Below are 17,440 nucleotides of genomic sequence, written 5' to 3' on the forward strand. Positions count from 1 at the left end.
GCCAACATCGAAAAGACTAGGATCAACAAATGCTGGCAAGGATGTGGAGAAAGGGGAACCCTCCTGCACTGCTGGTGGGAATGTAAATTAGTTCAACCATTGTGGAAAGCAGTATGGAGGTTCCTCAAAAAACTAAAAATAGAAATACCATTTGACACAGGAATTCCATTCCTAGGAATTTACCTTAAGAATGCAGGAGCCCAGTTTCAAAAAGACATATGCACCCCTATATTTATTGCGGCACTATTTACAATAACCGAGAAATGGAAGCAACCTAAGTGTCCATCAGTAGATGAATGAATAAAGATGTGGTGCATATACACAATGGAATACTATTCAGCCATAAGAAAGAAACAAATCCTACCATTTTCAATGACATGGATGGACCTAGAGGGTATTATGCTCAGTGAAATAAGCCAGGCGGAAAAAGACAAATATCAAATGATTCCACTCATTTGTGGAGGATAAAAACAAAGCAAAAACTATAGGAACAAAACAGCAGCAGACTCACAGAACCCAAGAATGGACTAAAACAGTTGCCAAAAGCAAAGGGATTTGGGAGGGAGAGTTAGAAGGGAAAGGGGAATAAGGGGCATTATGATTATCTCACATAACATAGGGGGTGGGGCACAGGGAAGGCAATATAGCACAGAGAAGACAAGTAGTGACTCTGTGGCATCTTACTATGCTGATGGACAGTGGCTGTAATGGGTTATGTGGTGGGGACTTGATAATGGGGGGAGTCTAATAACCACAATGTTGCTCATGTAATTGCATATTAATGATACCAAAATAAAAATGTTATATTAATTTCAGGTGTTAGCACCATGATTAGACAATTACATACAATATAAAATGCTATATTAAATGTAGTTACTAACTGTCAGCATATAAAGATAGTGTAATATTGTTGACTGTATTCCCTATGCTGTGCCTTTCATCCATCTCACTTATTTATTTCATAATTGGGAAGTTTGTACCTCCTTATTTCCTTCACCTAATTCATCCATCCACCCAGTCTCCTCCCCTATTTCAGCCACCAGTTTGTTCTCTGTATTTATCAGTTGATTTCTGTTCTATTTGTTTGCTTGTGCTTTTAGATTCCACATATAAATGAAAGTATATAGTATTTGCATTTTTCTGACTTGATTCACTTAGGATAATACCCTCCGTGTCCATCTATGTTGTTACAAATGGCAATATTTCATTCTTCTTTATGAGTGATTAATATTCCATTGTATATATGCACATCTTTTTTCCACTAATCTATTGATACACAGTTTGCTTCCATATCTCAGCTATTGTAAATAATGCTGCAATATACATAGGGATGCATATGTATTTTTGAATTAATGCTTATGTTTTCTTTGGGTAAGTACTCAGGATTGGAATTATTGTGATATTTCTATTTTTTGTTTTTGGAAGAACATCCATACGGTTTTCTATAGTGGTTGCACCAATTCTACATTTGAGGAAGTGGGCATCTTAAAGAATGCAATGGATGTGATTTAATGATGCAAAATGGAGGAATTAAGCATCCTAAGTGAACCCACCATGGCTGACTATGGAAATTTTACTTGACCCTGGCATTTCCACAGTGCATGAGAGAAGGTTGCAGGGTCCCGGCACAGTCTCCCTTTCAAGTTCTTGAAATGACCGTAGATGTTCCTTTTAATAGTCATCACAGTCTACTTTAGTACCTGCAGGAAGAACCTTGTCAGATCTCCCTATAAACTATTGCTTCCAAAACTTGATTATCTATGTGAATTATCAGGGAATCAAGTTAAAGTGCATACGTGATTGATTAGATTTGGGGTAGGGCTCTAACTCCTGCTTTTCTAATAACCTCCCAGGTGATGTGGCCACTACTAGTATATAGATCACACTCTGAGAAGCAAAAACATAGGATAGTTAATTCCTTATATAGGTCTGAAAACTTCCAAATCAAAATTGTGTGTGTGTGTGTGTGCATGCACTTGCCTGTGTTAAGGTAGTGGTGGTGATGGGAGTACTAAAATTGTTGAGCCGATATCTTCTGAAAGCATGAACTGACTCAGGAGCGCTGCATATAGAGTCCATACTACTTGGTATCCAAGTTCCCCTTATTAAGCTATGGCATTTCACTTTGGTCAAAGCCTGGAAGTTTTCTTAAGGGGATAACTGTGACACTTTTATTACTCTTTTTCTCCCTAAAATCTCAGCAGAGCAAAAACTTGGATTGCATTATTTGATGAATTATAATTAGGAATTTGATTTCCTTTTCGGCAGCAGTAAAAATGTGTTCACCATCCCTTAAGAATTCACTACCACAGGTCTGGTGCAGTTTCTACAGAGGTGCTTCAGGGCCTTTCCCAAATCCTTATAGGTCTGGTAATGAAAAATTCTGCTTTAACAGCCCTTTCAAAGTCCGGTTGCTAAGCTCTTCCAGGATTTTATTTCACAATATGGCAGTTTTGTTGTTTTTTTAAAACTGCTTTAGAATTCAGCAGTTCAACAAGACTGTTTTGAACTACTTTGTGTAGAAGAATTCCTGGGAACTAGAGAGATGCATAAAACCTGGTCTGGCAGACCTGAATTCAAATTCTTATTCTACCAGGTACAAACCATTTGCCCAGAGTTTATATAGCTTATGCCTTAATTGCCTCAACTGTAAGTAGGGATGATAATGCCTATTTATGTGTAAGGAACCCACAAGGTAAAGTGTATAAAATCTTTAGTATGGGATCTGTGAAGATTTAAAAAAAAATTAGTGATGGTGAAAACTATATTATGGTTGTACTTACACTGAATTATCAGCTAGATCCTACATTCTATAAATATTACAATATCTCATTATATAAAACATTCACAGATGTAGTCTGCTTTATAGAGTGTGTGGATGAGTGTGTGTGTGTCCTGTTAGCCTATAGAAGCCGACGTGTTCTTACAACCTGGTCGATCTTCAGCACAAGGCTTTTATCTGAGACAAAAAATAACAGGGAGGTGAAAGGCTTAAATTTATGAAATAAATAATGCGCTAACAAGAGCTCCAGCATGGAACACTTTAATTCCTGAAGTCTTACCTCATTCTTTATTCCTTTCTATAATTAGACAAAAGAATATGTTGATATTCAAGTAGTAAATATTTATTTAGGTCAAACCTAACCTAATTAAAGAAAAAACAATTCCCAAGGTGGGATGTGAAGCCTGATGAGTCAGCCTAGCAGAGCAGGGACCACGCTGATTTTGTCCCCTCTTATTATGCCCCCCCAACACCACACGCACACACACACACACACACTCTGGCATACAGTGCCAGAACCATATTTACTGAGATGAGCTGAATTAAATTTTTCATTTATGTTTAAAACATTTATTTCATAGGGAAAATAACCCCTGTATTTGTACACATAACCTTTGGAATACTAGAGTATTCCAGCTAGAATAAATCTTAAGACACAAATAAGAAAGCTCAGTTGAGCTTTACAAGGTACCAGCATTTCGCCAACAGGGAGATGGCTAAAGACCGGGAGATGGCTAATAATGGGGCGAATGAGTGGGCTGCGGCTGACTGAGGCCTGCTTTTTGTGATGAGAGCATGGAAGAACGTTTTTGGACTAAACGAGTTGGCGCTATCAGAAACGGCTTATGCGACAGAAGCAACAACATAGTTTTCTAGAAAAGCCCTCCCAGTAGATGTGTGAACTTGTTTGACTTATGTTACTTCTTTTGGGCTTAAATACATACAAATTTCATCCTATCTCTACCATTAAGTAATTATTACTATTTTATCTTTTATTGAGCAGTTCAACTTGTCATTTAAAAATTCTACCCGCAAACTATTTTTGAATCTTCAATGCAATAACCGTCTAGAACCCAACCATCTAAATGGCTGTTTCTAAATTACAAATGAAAATATAGTAACTGACTTTGATTATCAAAGACACTCAATGATACCTGTAGATATTATTTGTTTTCCTTTTATAGATAACTTGTCCAAAGTTGTGCACCTATAAGGGGATAAAGTCAGAAATTGAATATAAGACCATTTGCTTTCAGATATTATACTTTGAATTTATGTACTGTGATGACACCTAAGTTTTTCATGAAAACATGCTTTAACAAAATTTGTTCCGGAGATGCCAATAGACCAATGTGGTCTTGGTAGGATAGAGATGTCAGGATGTAAGAGAAATGGTAGAGTGATGCCAAAGACAGTGGATGGTAACTGATGGAGAAAGAATATGGTGGAGAGAATGAAAGTTTATAATTGGGCAGATGGAATACAAATACTAGGCTTGCCACTTCTCAGATGTAGGATCTGCAGTGATTTAATTGCATCTCTGTTCTTTCATCTGTAATATGGTCAGAACATTATAACCTTCTCAGAGTGACTGTGAGTTCTAAATGAGATAATATACATTTAAATACCCAGTGTCTCTACCCTAGGGGCAAAGGCAGGTCATGGGAGGATCACGCATGGGACATTTGCAGGGTTAGCAATTACATGTCCAAAATAGTTTTTACCATAGTATCTTAGAACACACCTGTTGTCAGTGTTCTTTGTATGCCTCACCTGAGAGTCTCCTCTCCCACTCTGGATTATAAACCTCTTGAAGACAAAGACAGGCCTTTCCATGGTCTGTCCCCACGATAGCCAGGTGGTACCCAGTGTATGGAGGCAAGAATTTAATAAGTTCACGAGTGATATTTTGAGGGTACCCCTGTGGCTTGTAGACTGGAATAGCATAGAGAGAGACTGGAGAAAGGGGATTAGCTAGGAGGCTGCCTGGAATGAGAGAAAAATTTCCACTTTAAAATTACCAAGTCAGCGATTCAGAGTCTATATTGATTTGCTTTTTAAAAAGAGTATTAATTTCCCTTTAAAAATGTGGGTGAAAGACTAAACAAATTGGACCTTAGATTTATTTACTGACAGGCAGTCCCTGATTATTTTCCTCTTTAAATCATCCCACTGCCATACTGCAGGTCCTTCCAAACATTAATATTAATGATGTCTTGCTTCTGGGAGAGGCTGGTGGATATGGCATTTCATAATTCAGATGTAAAAGTGCAAAGGGTCTCACAATTTCAACTCCAGTACCTTCACTGTGCTGTGAGAGAAAATGAGAAATCAGAGTATATAAAAGGGATTCAAGATTTAATAATATTTTTAAGATAACTAATCCCCTGTGAGAATGTTCTACATTCCCACCTGGGCAAAAATTTGATTAATGTCCAGTTTCAGTTACAATCATACTTGTGTTTGTGTGGACATAGGGTTAATACTGTTTTTTGGTTGAAGTCAACCTTTCGTTCATTCATTCATTCAACACATATTTGAGTGCCTGGTATTCACCAAGCTGGAGAGGGTCATATACCTAGCAAGCCCCTGTCCTCAGTCACACCTGTCACAATCAAGAATCTTTTCCTCTCAGTCTCCTAGAAACCAACAGCACAAGGTCAAAATGTAATTACCAGCCAACTGGTGATAATTGAACACCAACATAAATCAGGGACTGTGCTGAGAACTGGAGTTATCTACCAATGAAAAACACGAGATCTCTCTCATGGAGCTAGCAGACACACGAAGAGGAAACGGGGTGATAAAGGGTGTATTGGAGAGTAGTAGCAGTTAGCTAGGGGCATGCCAGGAAAAGGATAGGGAAAAGGTATTTTCAACACAAGCAGCATCTTATGAAAAAGATGGGAGAAGAGTGTAGGGTGCTAAAAGGGAAAGGAAAGTAAGTATGGGAGCATCCGAATGGTACATAGAGGTCAAAGGGAGGTGATTCAGGAGGTTGGAGAGGTGAACACGTTCTGGAATGTGTGAGTCTGGGATGCCACATCGGGATTGGAACTGGACGCCTAACTGAAGGCTGAGGTCCTCTTCTGGTGCTGAGTGAGTGCAGACATGGGGCTCACCCACTTTAGTTCGCTGCCCTTTGTGCCTAGGGAAGGGTGAGTAAGTCCTCAGGGAGAGAACCTGTGAGCCGCGTATGTGAGGCATGGGGCAGGAGATAGCGATGGTGATGGACCGGGGCTGGCTTTCCTGCAAAAAAAGTACTCTGGCTGGGTGGGGATGTGCTCGCGGGGAACAAGGCCGGGGCGGTGACCCTGCTGGTAGACCACTGCATTAAACCCAGCAAGGAAACACGGAAGTGCAAACTAGGAGGCTGACATTGATAATGGGACTTTTTGCCACCTTGTGGTAGAAACGCTTTTTTGCTGTCTTCTTGGTGCTCCTTGTATGTATAGGTTTGATGTTTTTCATTTTTGTTGGTTGGTTGGTTGGTCTTTCGAGTTCTCAAGCTTTTATTTATTCCTTCCTTTGTCCTTTCTCTCTAAAGGGTCCCCCTCACCTCAGATGCTCTTGCTTGGTCCCAATATCAACACCAGGCACTGACAGACACTTTCAAGACCAGTCATGTTCTAGTAACCGAGCAGCATCTTGAAGTATTCTTCAATTCCACAACCATTTCCCTTTTAATGTATTGGCTTGGAATTGAGCTGTGGCTCGGGACTTGCTTACAGGACAGTCCGTAAGTCCCAAATTTATATTGCCAGAACTCTCCTCGGGCTTTGCTTTCCTCTAATGTCGTCTTGCTGCAGAAACGACTGGGTGGAGTGACACCTCCCTCCACTCCTAACGTCCTGTATTTGTCTTCTTGTTGCTGGCTGGATTTCCACTGATAAAATCAGCATTCTCTGGGCTCCTTGGTACTGACAAGGGAATTTTAAACTCCTTGTGGTGGAAAGTTGCTTCATGTTTAAAGTCCAGGCTGACAACAATCTTCTGAATGCCATGAAGTTTCCTGTGTAAACCTCCTGCAAAATGTCCCTGGAAGCAGTTGAAGCAAACTGTTAGTGCTGAGAGCAGGGGAGAAAAGTTCTATAGGGGCTTCACTGGGTATATGGAAAGACTCTCCCCTCAAGTGAGATTTAATCTCCCCCAAAAATGAATTATTTATGCAGATGTGTCTATAATGAGGCCATTCTAGCTCATGCTGGGAGCTTCTGAGTTTTCTTTAAGTATGGAGAGAGGTCTTGAGACATGACACAGCAAGAGGGTGTTTCTTTCTTCTTGCAGCTGCTGCTCCGAAGGTCGGACCAGTTACTCTCTCATTGTTATTGGATGGCTTCCCTTAGAAACAGAAGTGGCCAGATCTGTGTCTGGATTTCAGGCAGGGGGAGGGCAGGGCAGAGCTGGGGAAGGCTGAGGACAGGGATAGGGCAAGAGGGAGGTGGGGTTGCTGGGCAGGGCTACTCAGCCTTTTGAAACTCCATCTGTTTTGTCACCAAGTGGCAGAGGCCAACAATTTGCACAACATGATTAGTGCAACATGAACAGTTATTCAAGTGAGGCAATCAATTGGTACCTGGCAGTAGGCTGTGAGAAGAGCTGCCAGTCTCCTTTCTTAATTGGAGAAATGCCTATAGCGGAGCCCTTTCTAAGTATGCTTACTTAGTTACATGGAAGGCCCAGTCTCTTAGTAATAACCTATCATTTTTACTAACAGTAATACAATAATTATAATAGCAAATATTATTTTCTCTGAAATTGTAAATCTTGGGGGTGTTTTATTATTATTAATATTAATATTACTGTTGTTATTAGTGTGGGAAATGTATCTCTCACATGCTGGGCTCTAATTACCATTTTTATGAGTACTACGTATTCTTTTACTTAGGCAAATGGATTTGTATACGAAGGGACTTTTCCCTCCCTGCATCTCTATTCTGGAGCTCATCTGTTTATTGAGAAGCATCCCAGAATGAGCAGAGGGTGATACATGTCATCAGTAGAATATTGCACTCTTAAATAATGAACAAGGTAGCTGCAAGGACACTGCCTAACAGTACATAAGCATGAATTTTGAGGTTTCTTTCATTTATTTCATCCAACCATATGCTGGACAATGACTTGCTATATCATGGTAGGGATTTCGGCATCACAGAAGAAAAGGGACTGGCCTTCATGGTTCCTTATAACCCTGAAAATTGATCATTTTGTGTTTGATGATGCCATATGAGGAATGCCCAAATGATCAAGAGAAAGCTGTGCCACTTCTAGAAAAATAGCCCTGCTGGATTCCTGCTTCAAATAATTCTAAGGAGAACTTCTTTTGGTGAGCTTCTTGACCTTGGCCAGTGAGGACAGTGTCAGGAACACTACCTCCATCAATTCTAATGTCTGGGTTAAGGAAGAAAGTTAAGAATTTTTCTCCTCCTGATTAGGACATCCTGGGAACATCTCAGGTGGGATATAAATATCAGATATACCCAACAGTCAATTATAAGTATCCTCGAGCAGCTGAGATCCAGAGTGGACTGAAACATTTTAGACAGGGTTGTTTATATATATGTGTGTGTGTATGTGTGTGTGTGTGTGTGTGTCTTCTTATCCCATCTTATCTCCTCTGTGCCTCTGTGTGTGTGTGCCTCTCACTTATCCAAACACACACACACACACAAAATGAGAGAGAGGGACCTTTCTTTGTTCTGTACCTTTTTTCTACTTATTTGTCTCTAAAGGAACTCTTCTTTAGCCCACTTTGTGAGTCACTTCCTTTCTTTGTCCTTTGTCAATGGAACAACACACCTTTTAGGTCATTGCTTTTCAACTTCAGGGTGTCTGTGAATCACTGGAGATTTTATTATAATGCAGGTCCCAAATCAATACATCTTGGTGGGGCTTCATGTTACAAATTTCTAACAAACTCTTAGGTGATGGAGATACCGTTGTTCAGATGCACCTGGAGTAGGAAGCTATAATCCAGCTTGTCTTTTTTACTTTGGCCTTTCTAAAGATTGACTAAAGGATAACATATCTTCCTCTCATTTCTAGGCTCCACCAGAAGTGGAGTAAGAGGAGCAATTACATGGCTGAATATGCATGATTCACAACAGGAGACAGCAGTAAACAAAGGCCCCAGCTCTCTTCTCTTGCCTGAGAGCTGTGCTGACTTGCTGTGGCCAGAGGCAGAGAGGATGATTCAGAATCTTATCAGTGGGCTGAGAATGATTCAGAATCTTATCAGTGCAGTAGCCAGAATTGTTGGTGAAAGTGCATTAAAGCTCTAAAGAGTTGAAATCCTGTAAACCCACATACCTGAAAAGCCCTGTTGGTCAAAGATCTCAAGACAGTTTTCTTATGCTTTTCAGAAGCAATCCTCTGCAAAATCCTTACTGCCAACTTACAAGAAACTTGACAGTGGGTGGCATGTTTTGCCCTATCCTTTATTTTTATGTCATCTTATAGTTCTTGTTTGCAAAGCACATTAAAGAACTGTGAAAAAATAGAGACAAAAAGACAGAAAGGGAGAAGATAAGTTGTGCCATTTAGACTTAATTTACCACTTTGAGTAATGAGGAAGGATATGGCATTAGATTGCAGAAATTCAGGGTGGTATTTCTATTTACAGTAAAAATCTATGATGGAATAACTCAGAGGAAAATAAATGGAAACAAAGAGTATGAAAGTTTGGAGAAAGTTCACAGAGAGGTAGAATCGAAGGCAGATTCTACAGGTGATGATGGTAAAGAGAATGGTCCAAAGGAGATCTATCATATGCCTTGTTTGTTACTAGTCAGCTTGGTAATCTACCTGGTAAAAGAGAGTGACCAGACAAAAGAAATGAGTTCCTATTTTGAATGGTGTATTTCTATACATAAATTTATGTTTCAGTGAAATATGTTGAGGGCAAGAGTTTCATCTTATATTTATCTATGGGTCCCCAGAGTCTAGTGTAGGACTTGGCACATAATAAATAATAAATTAATGTTTGTTGAATGTAAGGGTGGATAAATGAATGTTAGTGTACCATTAAAATTCTTAGCTATGACCAAATCTCAATGTATTGAGTATTATTTGAAATAGATTTTGAGCTGATACTTAATGTTATTTTCATATATTATAGATGGATGGATAGGTATTACTCTGTATAATGCAATGGTATTTATTCTGTGTCTTGACTTAATAAAAGTGGGAGCAAGCTGCAGAGTAAGGCTAAGGTGGAGAAGGTGTGGTTTAAAGAAAAGCATACTCAGGTAAAAAGTTCCTGCCATACATAAAAAAGCTAAACAAACCAAAAAAAACAAGCAAGATAAACTTTTGGAGGTGATAGATGTTACCTTGGTTGTCATGGTTTTACATGCGTATGCATATCTCCAAACTGAGGAAACTGTATACATTAAATATGTGCAGTCTTTCTTATGTATCAACTATACTTCAATAAAGCTGTTTTAGAAAATCAATGATAAGACCAGGAAACATTTATGCAGAATTCAAACCAGGAAAATAAGAGGTACTTGTCTTCTCTCTCCACAAAAAAAAAACAAATAGATACTCACCTCTTTAATATTGGTGCGTTATTAATGGTCACATCATAAGGAAACAGAAAAGGGGATTCATACATTCCTGTGGAAGGAACAAGGAAGAGAGTGACATTTATCCCTCTACATCTCCATTTTCGAAGAAGAAAAGAAACTAAAGCTGTCTACTATGCACCTCTTTAAAGACTTTTTGATAAACCATGATCCTGACATAGGACTGTAGGATAGGGAAATTTCAGGAACATTATCTGGGTGTTTGGCAGGGAAAACAGTCCAGATGGTGAGGATTCTTACTGTCTCTCCAGCCCCTCTTCCCATCCCAAATAAGAATGAGGAAGCAGCAAGGCCCTCAGTCCCTAAGGACCACCAGCAGGAAGCCAGCCAAAGCTGCGCACGCCTGCGTGTGCTGGGGCCCTCCATACTGCTTTGATTTCAGCCACAGAAAATAGAATGCATTTCAGCATAAACACAGAACACAGATAGATGAGTGTTATCAACTAAATGGCAGCTGTGAGAGGGAACATGGGAGTGGCTTCTGAGGAGGTATTCCATATCTCCCAGGAGACATCAAATTTGAGTTTATAACCTGAAAGGAGATGCAAGTGCTTTTCTTTATAACCCAGGTAACCTTTGTGATATTCCACAAGTCTATTATATTTCTCTGTGTTTCTGTTATTCCATTTCTTTGTTTCTGTTATTCCATTTCTTTGCAGCTCATTCCAAGAAAACTTCTTGAATGCCATTTCAGTAATCTCTCCAATAACCTTCTTTTCCTAATCTGTCCAATTAGTTATATACAAAAAGATATTCCTGACAAGAAAGCCCACATGTTCCTGACTGTCACCCTTCATGATGCAACATCAGGCCCAGCACAGGTCATTAGCATAGTGCCCACCTGAGGTGGCTTTGAATGAGGTCCCAGCAATGAGGTCCCTTGATTGCTTAAGAGAACAGGGTTAATTGCCAGGCTCAATGCTTACACACAGAAAGAGCCAGACGTGCCTCACCAGCTCACAAGTACATGAAAATCAAATTACCCAGCTAACAGGCTGGATGTAGTTTGTGTTTTTATCTTCCTTTCTCTGGTGTGCGCCCACAGATGGAAGGGTTAAAGATGTGATAGTTGGCTCACACTGAACATTTATCCTTTCTGATTCTGTTAGTGTTTTTAGCTTCAGCTTTAAAATTTGTTGTTTATTTCATTTTCTTTGCTTGCCAGCTTGGGAAATTAGTCATTTTCTCAGAGAAAATCAGATAGTGGACATAAATCATTTGATTTCTAGCTCATTCATTTTCAACTATCTCAAAGTTCTTCTCTCTTCCCAAAGTTCTTATCATCTCCTGACTGGGGAAAGAATGGATGGCTATACTCTTATTGCCAAAAGACAGGTATTTACATAATTTAAAACCCTGCCAGACAAGTAATTATACATCATCTCCCCTGTGGTGCCTTCCACCAGGAAGACAGAGACACAGGCTGTTTCAGAGGTGATGCAAGGGGGCCAGGGTGCTACACTAGAAGAACTGGGTCCTTCTGTCTTTGCTTACAGAGGAAAAAGTGGCTTTATCGAGATTTTACCTAGCAGGTGGGCACTATATATGGAAGAAAGGGATGAATAATGAATTTATTTTTCCTTAACAACACATTTCTTAAACAAAATTGCAAAATGCATAAAATAGTATGGATGCATGTCAACTACTTAGAAAATTAGGATAATTTAGATTACCACGGCATCTGCAAAAGTTACGTAACTGCTTCAGGTCAAATATCAAGTCTTTTTCATTTGTAGTTTGAGGAAATTAATAATTCTGTCCTCCAAGTTGTTTTTCTACTGTTGTTACTCTTGTTTTGTTTTTGATACAGGAGATAATACATGGTAGTAGCACAGTGACTGGGGCAACAAGCGCTTACTAAACATTAATCATTATTATTATTTCTATAAATTTTTGAAATAGGATATGGACCCCTGACATTTTCATTACCAAATACCCATATGTTTACCTTTATTTCAATCAAGACCCTACATTTGGGAATATTTCCATTCTCAACATACTATATTAATCAAGTAATTATCAAATTGTTGTCTTATTTTTTACTGTTCAAAGGCCTAGAACTGTCGATTATAGCTTCAGATGTTTGTGATAATGAGTGTTTCCACATGAAGTTCATATTCCAATTCAAAGGAAAGAAGGATGGTATATTGCCCCATGTGAAATGGTCTATTCTTGGATGAATTTGAGAGCATTAAAAATATCACAGGGACCTAGGTATTCAGACATCCTGGGCAAGGACCCACATCTACAAAGTCATTTCTGTGATCAAAGTTCTAGGATCTTATGGATGAAGATTTTTTACTTAAATCATGCCAAGCTAACGATACATAGTGTCATTTCAGGGACATTCACAGGTATCTTTCCTTTTCACAAATCCCAGCAACTGGATGACACCTGGAGTTTAGCTTGTTACTTCAGAAACAAGGTCACAGTTAATACAAATAATAGGAGAGGCCATCTTTTAACCCCATGTTCAATCAACAAATGTTTATTGTAGGTCAACTATGTATAGTCTTTTATATAGTATAAATGAAATTTGAGGCAGAGCAGAAAGAAGTGAGGGACAAGATCTTCTGAGTGGTGTCTGTCTGAGTGACAGGGGAGAAGAGAGAAGAACAAGGCGAGGGACTGGGGATGGCAGACTGAGCCAGTTTCCCTGGAACTGACCAAGGTTCCGGATCTGTGGCCAAGTAGTCAGGGATTTGTTTTCGGAATAGAAATGCTTACTTTGGGCTATGTCAAAGTGGCCCTTTTCTGATCTATGTATATAGAACATTTTAAAAAGGGCCCCATCTGCTTTTGGAAACACCACCTACCCCTTCAACATGCCAGGCCACATAAGGTACAGCACTGCTCTTCCAATCCGGTTGACGGACCTTAGGAATCACAGACACGAAAGATAATTTGCTTCAATACTTTAACCAAGAAATCAATGGGTCTAGAAAGCGAAGTCCAGCACATTCAAACTGCTTAGTGTCATATTTATTCGGTATAACGTTTAACATTCCCAAGTGGCAAGGAAAATAGAAATTTCCTCTGGCAAAAGAAATAGAACTATCAAATCTGTAATAAATAGAAATCTTTTTACCTTTTACACATTCTCATAATTTCCCCTGCTGCTTCAGCTAATTAATTATCAGTGCTGTTTGTGTTTAGACAAGGGGTTTGTCTCCTTCACAGCCCATCTGCTTCTTGGTAACCTTGCTGTTAAGTCATTGCAAAGTGGAGTTGCTGATAAAGCTATCATCTCCATGGCAACCCACTGCTATGTCACAAACACAGGAGTGTGACCTCACTGCAGTTAAAGGAGAAATCAAACCGGTGTCTGTTGTGAGAGGCGATAAGAGTTTTTAATCAGACACATGGGTTTTTTTTGTTTTTTTTTCAGAAATGCAGGAGGGAAGAATCCTTGTAGAGGAACATTACTGTACAACCTTGCTGCTAATTAGTAAATATTAAAGGAACATTTTAATCTTAGGAGTGCAATATATATGTGCGGCTGGTCGTAAGTTTTGATGTAGATTCCTTTTGCTGGAAACAGTTTCCAGAATGATAACTTAGTTTTATAAAATGTCACCAGTTTTCAGATACCGATGAAATTTTAGTAACAAAAGAACTGCAGGATACCAGAATTGATTCCATTCAAGCCAAGTTGATAGATGAGAAAACTTGGTTACATAGTAAAGGACTTTTACCCAAAGCGACTCAAATATTCTCTGTGGCTACTTTGATCATTTTGGAGAAACAGTTGCAGGCTGTGTGAGTCTGTGTCCACCCCACTGTCTCTGGCTTGTGAATGTGAGTGGTGATGCCAGTGGGTGACTGGCAGGCTTCCTATCAGAACACCTCCTGACAGGTCACCCCGAGTGCACAGAAGGGTGCTTGTTCTGCTCTGACTTCAGCAAGGCAAGTCCTCAGCCTTTCTCTTTTAAACAGAAGGCCTCTTGAAATCCCCTTCTATTTAGAATATTTAGAGCCACTAGTGGGAAAAGCAGCACAAAGAACAAATCAAGGGGAAGAGTGTAGATGTGGTTTGAAATACCAGTTTTGTGATTTATTTCCTCAGCATGGTCATTTAAGACAAGTTACAGTCCCTTAAACAACCAGCTTGATCTTCTTCCATAAGGAAAAGCAATTCTTCATCTTTTTTGTTAACTGGGATGAAATGAGAATAAATTAATTAAGTATGGGTCTAATTCAGGGACTTTTCTTTTTTTTGTCCTTTGGCTCTATACAGGTTAATTTCTTTAACATCCAACTAATGAGACCTTTATTATCCCACAAGCATTCTATGGCTGTTTTATTATATCTCTCTTAGTAAGATGACACTTCTGGTATGATATTTACCAAGCTGAGAAAGTAGGCAGCTTCTTCCTTACTTATTGCATCTATTTGTACAGCGGCCCATATACCGAAGGGGAATTATGACATGTAGTCACGGAGCATCTCTCCTAAAGAAAGAGCTAAACACACTGAGTGAGAAGGTGAATTCTAAAATCGACCCACAGGAACTGTTACCATAAGTTCTCATCAGCCTGTTATTTCCTTCCTTGGATGGCTGGTTAACTGGTTACTCAGTTGTATGATGCAGGGAGTAAATATTGTAACCTGGAAGTGGTACATCTCTCCAGCTGTCAGAGCGTTAAGGCAACAACATTCACTGGGCACTTGTGTGTGCATGTAGTAGATACTGGTAAGAGAAAACCAAGAGAAGAGTGTGTGCAGCCAGCACATTATAATTGTTTCCAATGCTATGGTAGACAGGACCAACAGACACATAACAGTACAAGCAGAGGTTACAGAGTCAAAGGTGATGCCTGTTTCAGTTTATATAAGTGCCAGGTGTAGGAATAAAGCATATCAGACAAACCCCATTTTTTTATTAAGATATCATTGATATATACTCTTATGAAGGCTTCACATGAAAAACAATGTAGTTAGTACATTCACCCATATATTATCAAGTCCCCCCATACCCCACTGCAGTCACTGTCCATCAGTGCAGTAAGATGCCACAGAGTCCCTACTTGTCTTCTCTGTGCTACACTGTCTTTCCCATGATCCCCCACACCATGTGTTCCAATCATAATGCCCCTCAATTCCCTTCTCCCTCCCTCCCCACCCGCCCTGCCTACCCCTCCCCTTTGGTAACCACTAGTCCTTTCTTGCAGTCTGTGAGTCTGCTGCTGTTTTGTTCCTTCAGTTTTGCTTCATTGAGACAAACCCAATATTAGATGGCAATTTTTAAACAGATAATTGGAAAGAAAGAATGGACAAATAGCATATTCTGAGCATTTAGCATGTGCCAGACCCCATTCTTTCAAACAAACCTAGGATTTGGCTTTATAGTTTACCCATGAGAGGACTGAGCTTTGAGTAGTTAAGTGACTTGTCCAAATCAGTAGGCAATACACTGGCAAATTTCAGAACCCGAGTATTCCAAAACCTACACGTTTATGACAAAAGTATGCTGCCTTGCATGATCTTACAGGAATATGGCATAGACATAAGACAGAGATGAGAATAAATGACATCCTCTGGAGTTCAAATCCCCATTTTTTCACTTCCCTCACTTGGATTGATCCAAGCGTAGCAGGATGCACTGGCTTCCCTGCAGCTTTAGCCATGATTCCTTCTGATTGTTTTTTTTCTTTCCTGTAACACTGGAGAAAGATATGCCAGCACATGTTGTTTGAAAGTACTCTCCCTCTTGGAATCATCCACCTTTTAGAAATTAGCTGAGTAGTGTAAAAAGACTTAGCAAGATTAACATATTGACAGAATTGATAAATTTTACTTTTTATCCACATTCCTGGATATTTAAAACTTCAGTTATTTATAGACTGCTGTTTAGACAGCTTTGCCATTATATAATAACCATTGATCTATAACGCTCATAAGTTTTCTCCTATAAATAATTCACTTGGTCTGCTTGCTTGTGTAGTTCTCATTTGGCCTGGGAACATTAAATAAGGCAAATACTTGGAGAGTTAAAACACTTCAATCAGGTGTCCTTGCAGCTAAATAAGTTAGATTTGGATAGATGGGAGTAGGTAATACTGGCTGGCCTTTAAGTTTAAGTTATAAATTGGGGGCAAATGAAGGGTCCCAACCATTACTTATCAAGGATGTTGTATGAGCTGAAAGAGGTGTTGCTTAGCTTTTCTTTAACTGTGTAAGCTCATATGTAATTTATATTTTAAAGAGAAAAAAGCAGAAATGGGATTGAAATATACACCTTGTTAGATCTTATTTTCACATAACACTGTGGCTGGGACATTAAGTCTACATACATTATAAATAGATTTACTTCATTCATCTTAATCACTGCATAGTGATTTACTCAGTTTCTTTTTTATGGATTCAGGTTGTTTCTAGGGTTTTGAGGGATTTTGTTGTTGTTCTGTCTTGTGTTGTTTTGCTATTACAGAGAATGTTGCGATCAACTTCTTTATACTCCTATCTTGCCAAATTATTGAACATCTCTTTAGGGTACATTTCTACAAGTCCAATTGTTGATCAAAGGATAGATGGACTTTACCTTTTTATAGATATTGGCACAGGGTATATATACAAAGTGTATCAATTTAAACCTCTGCCAACATTGGTCTAGTTTTTCAATATATTTCATTGTAGTATTAGGAAATATCAAAGTTTTAAACTTTTACCATTTTGATGTCTAAAAAATAGTCAAACTGTTAGGTTAAATTTCTTTAATTATGAGTGAGCTTGAACATTTTCTCATGTTAATTGAGAATTGGTATTTGGTATTTCTGTGAATTCTTCATGTTATTTTTCTCATTTTCTATGATATAGTTTTATTTGTAAAGTTATTTTAATATTGAAAGTATTAGTCCTTAGACCTTAGACTATCATATGGTCTAAGAATAGTTTTCACAGTTATCATTTCTCTTTTAATCCAGTTTGTGGTAATTCAGGAAGTTGTAGGAGTTTTAAACTTTTATGTAAATATGTCAATTCTTTTTACAATTATTTGGTTTTAATTCTCTAATTTCCTAAATTCTCAGGAATTTAGGGAAAAATACACATTTTCCTTTTGCCCTCATAAAAT

General features: G+C 38.8%; 1 long non-coding RNA gene across 1 annotated transcript; it reads right to left on the bottom strand.

Annotated features, from left to right (window-relative positions):
- Positions 1–6,216: 6,216 nt before the first annotated feature.
- On the bottom strand, positions 6,217–13,594 carry LOC140848162 (uncharacterized). The gene is made up of 4 exons (XR_012128714.1): positions 13,457–13,594; positions 10,333–10,399; positions 9,092–9,268; positions 6,217–6,820 (listed from the first exon to the last, which is right to left on the bottom strand). It is a non-coding gene; the product is annotated as an uncharacterized lncRNA (long non-coding RNA).
- Between the last annotated feature and the right edge of the window lie 3,846 nt (positions 13,595–17,440).

This window comes from Manis javanica, chromosome 3 (assembly GCF_040802235.1).
Source record: "Manis javanica isolate MJ-LG chromosome 3, MJ_LKY, whole genome shotgun sequence".
NCBI lineage: Eukaryota > Metazoa > Chordata > Mammalia > Pholidota > Manidae > Manis > Manis javanica.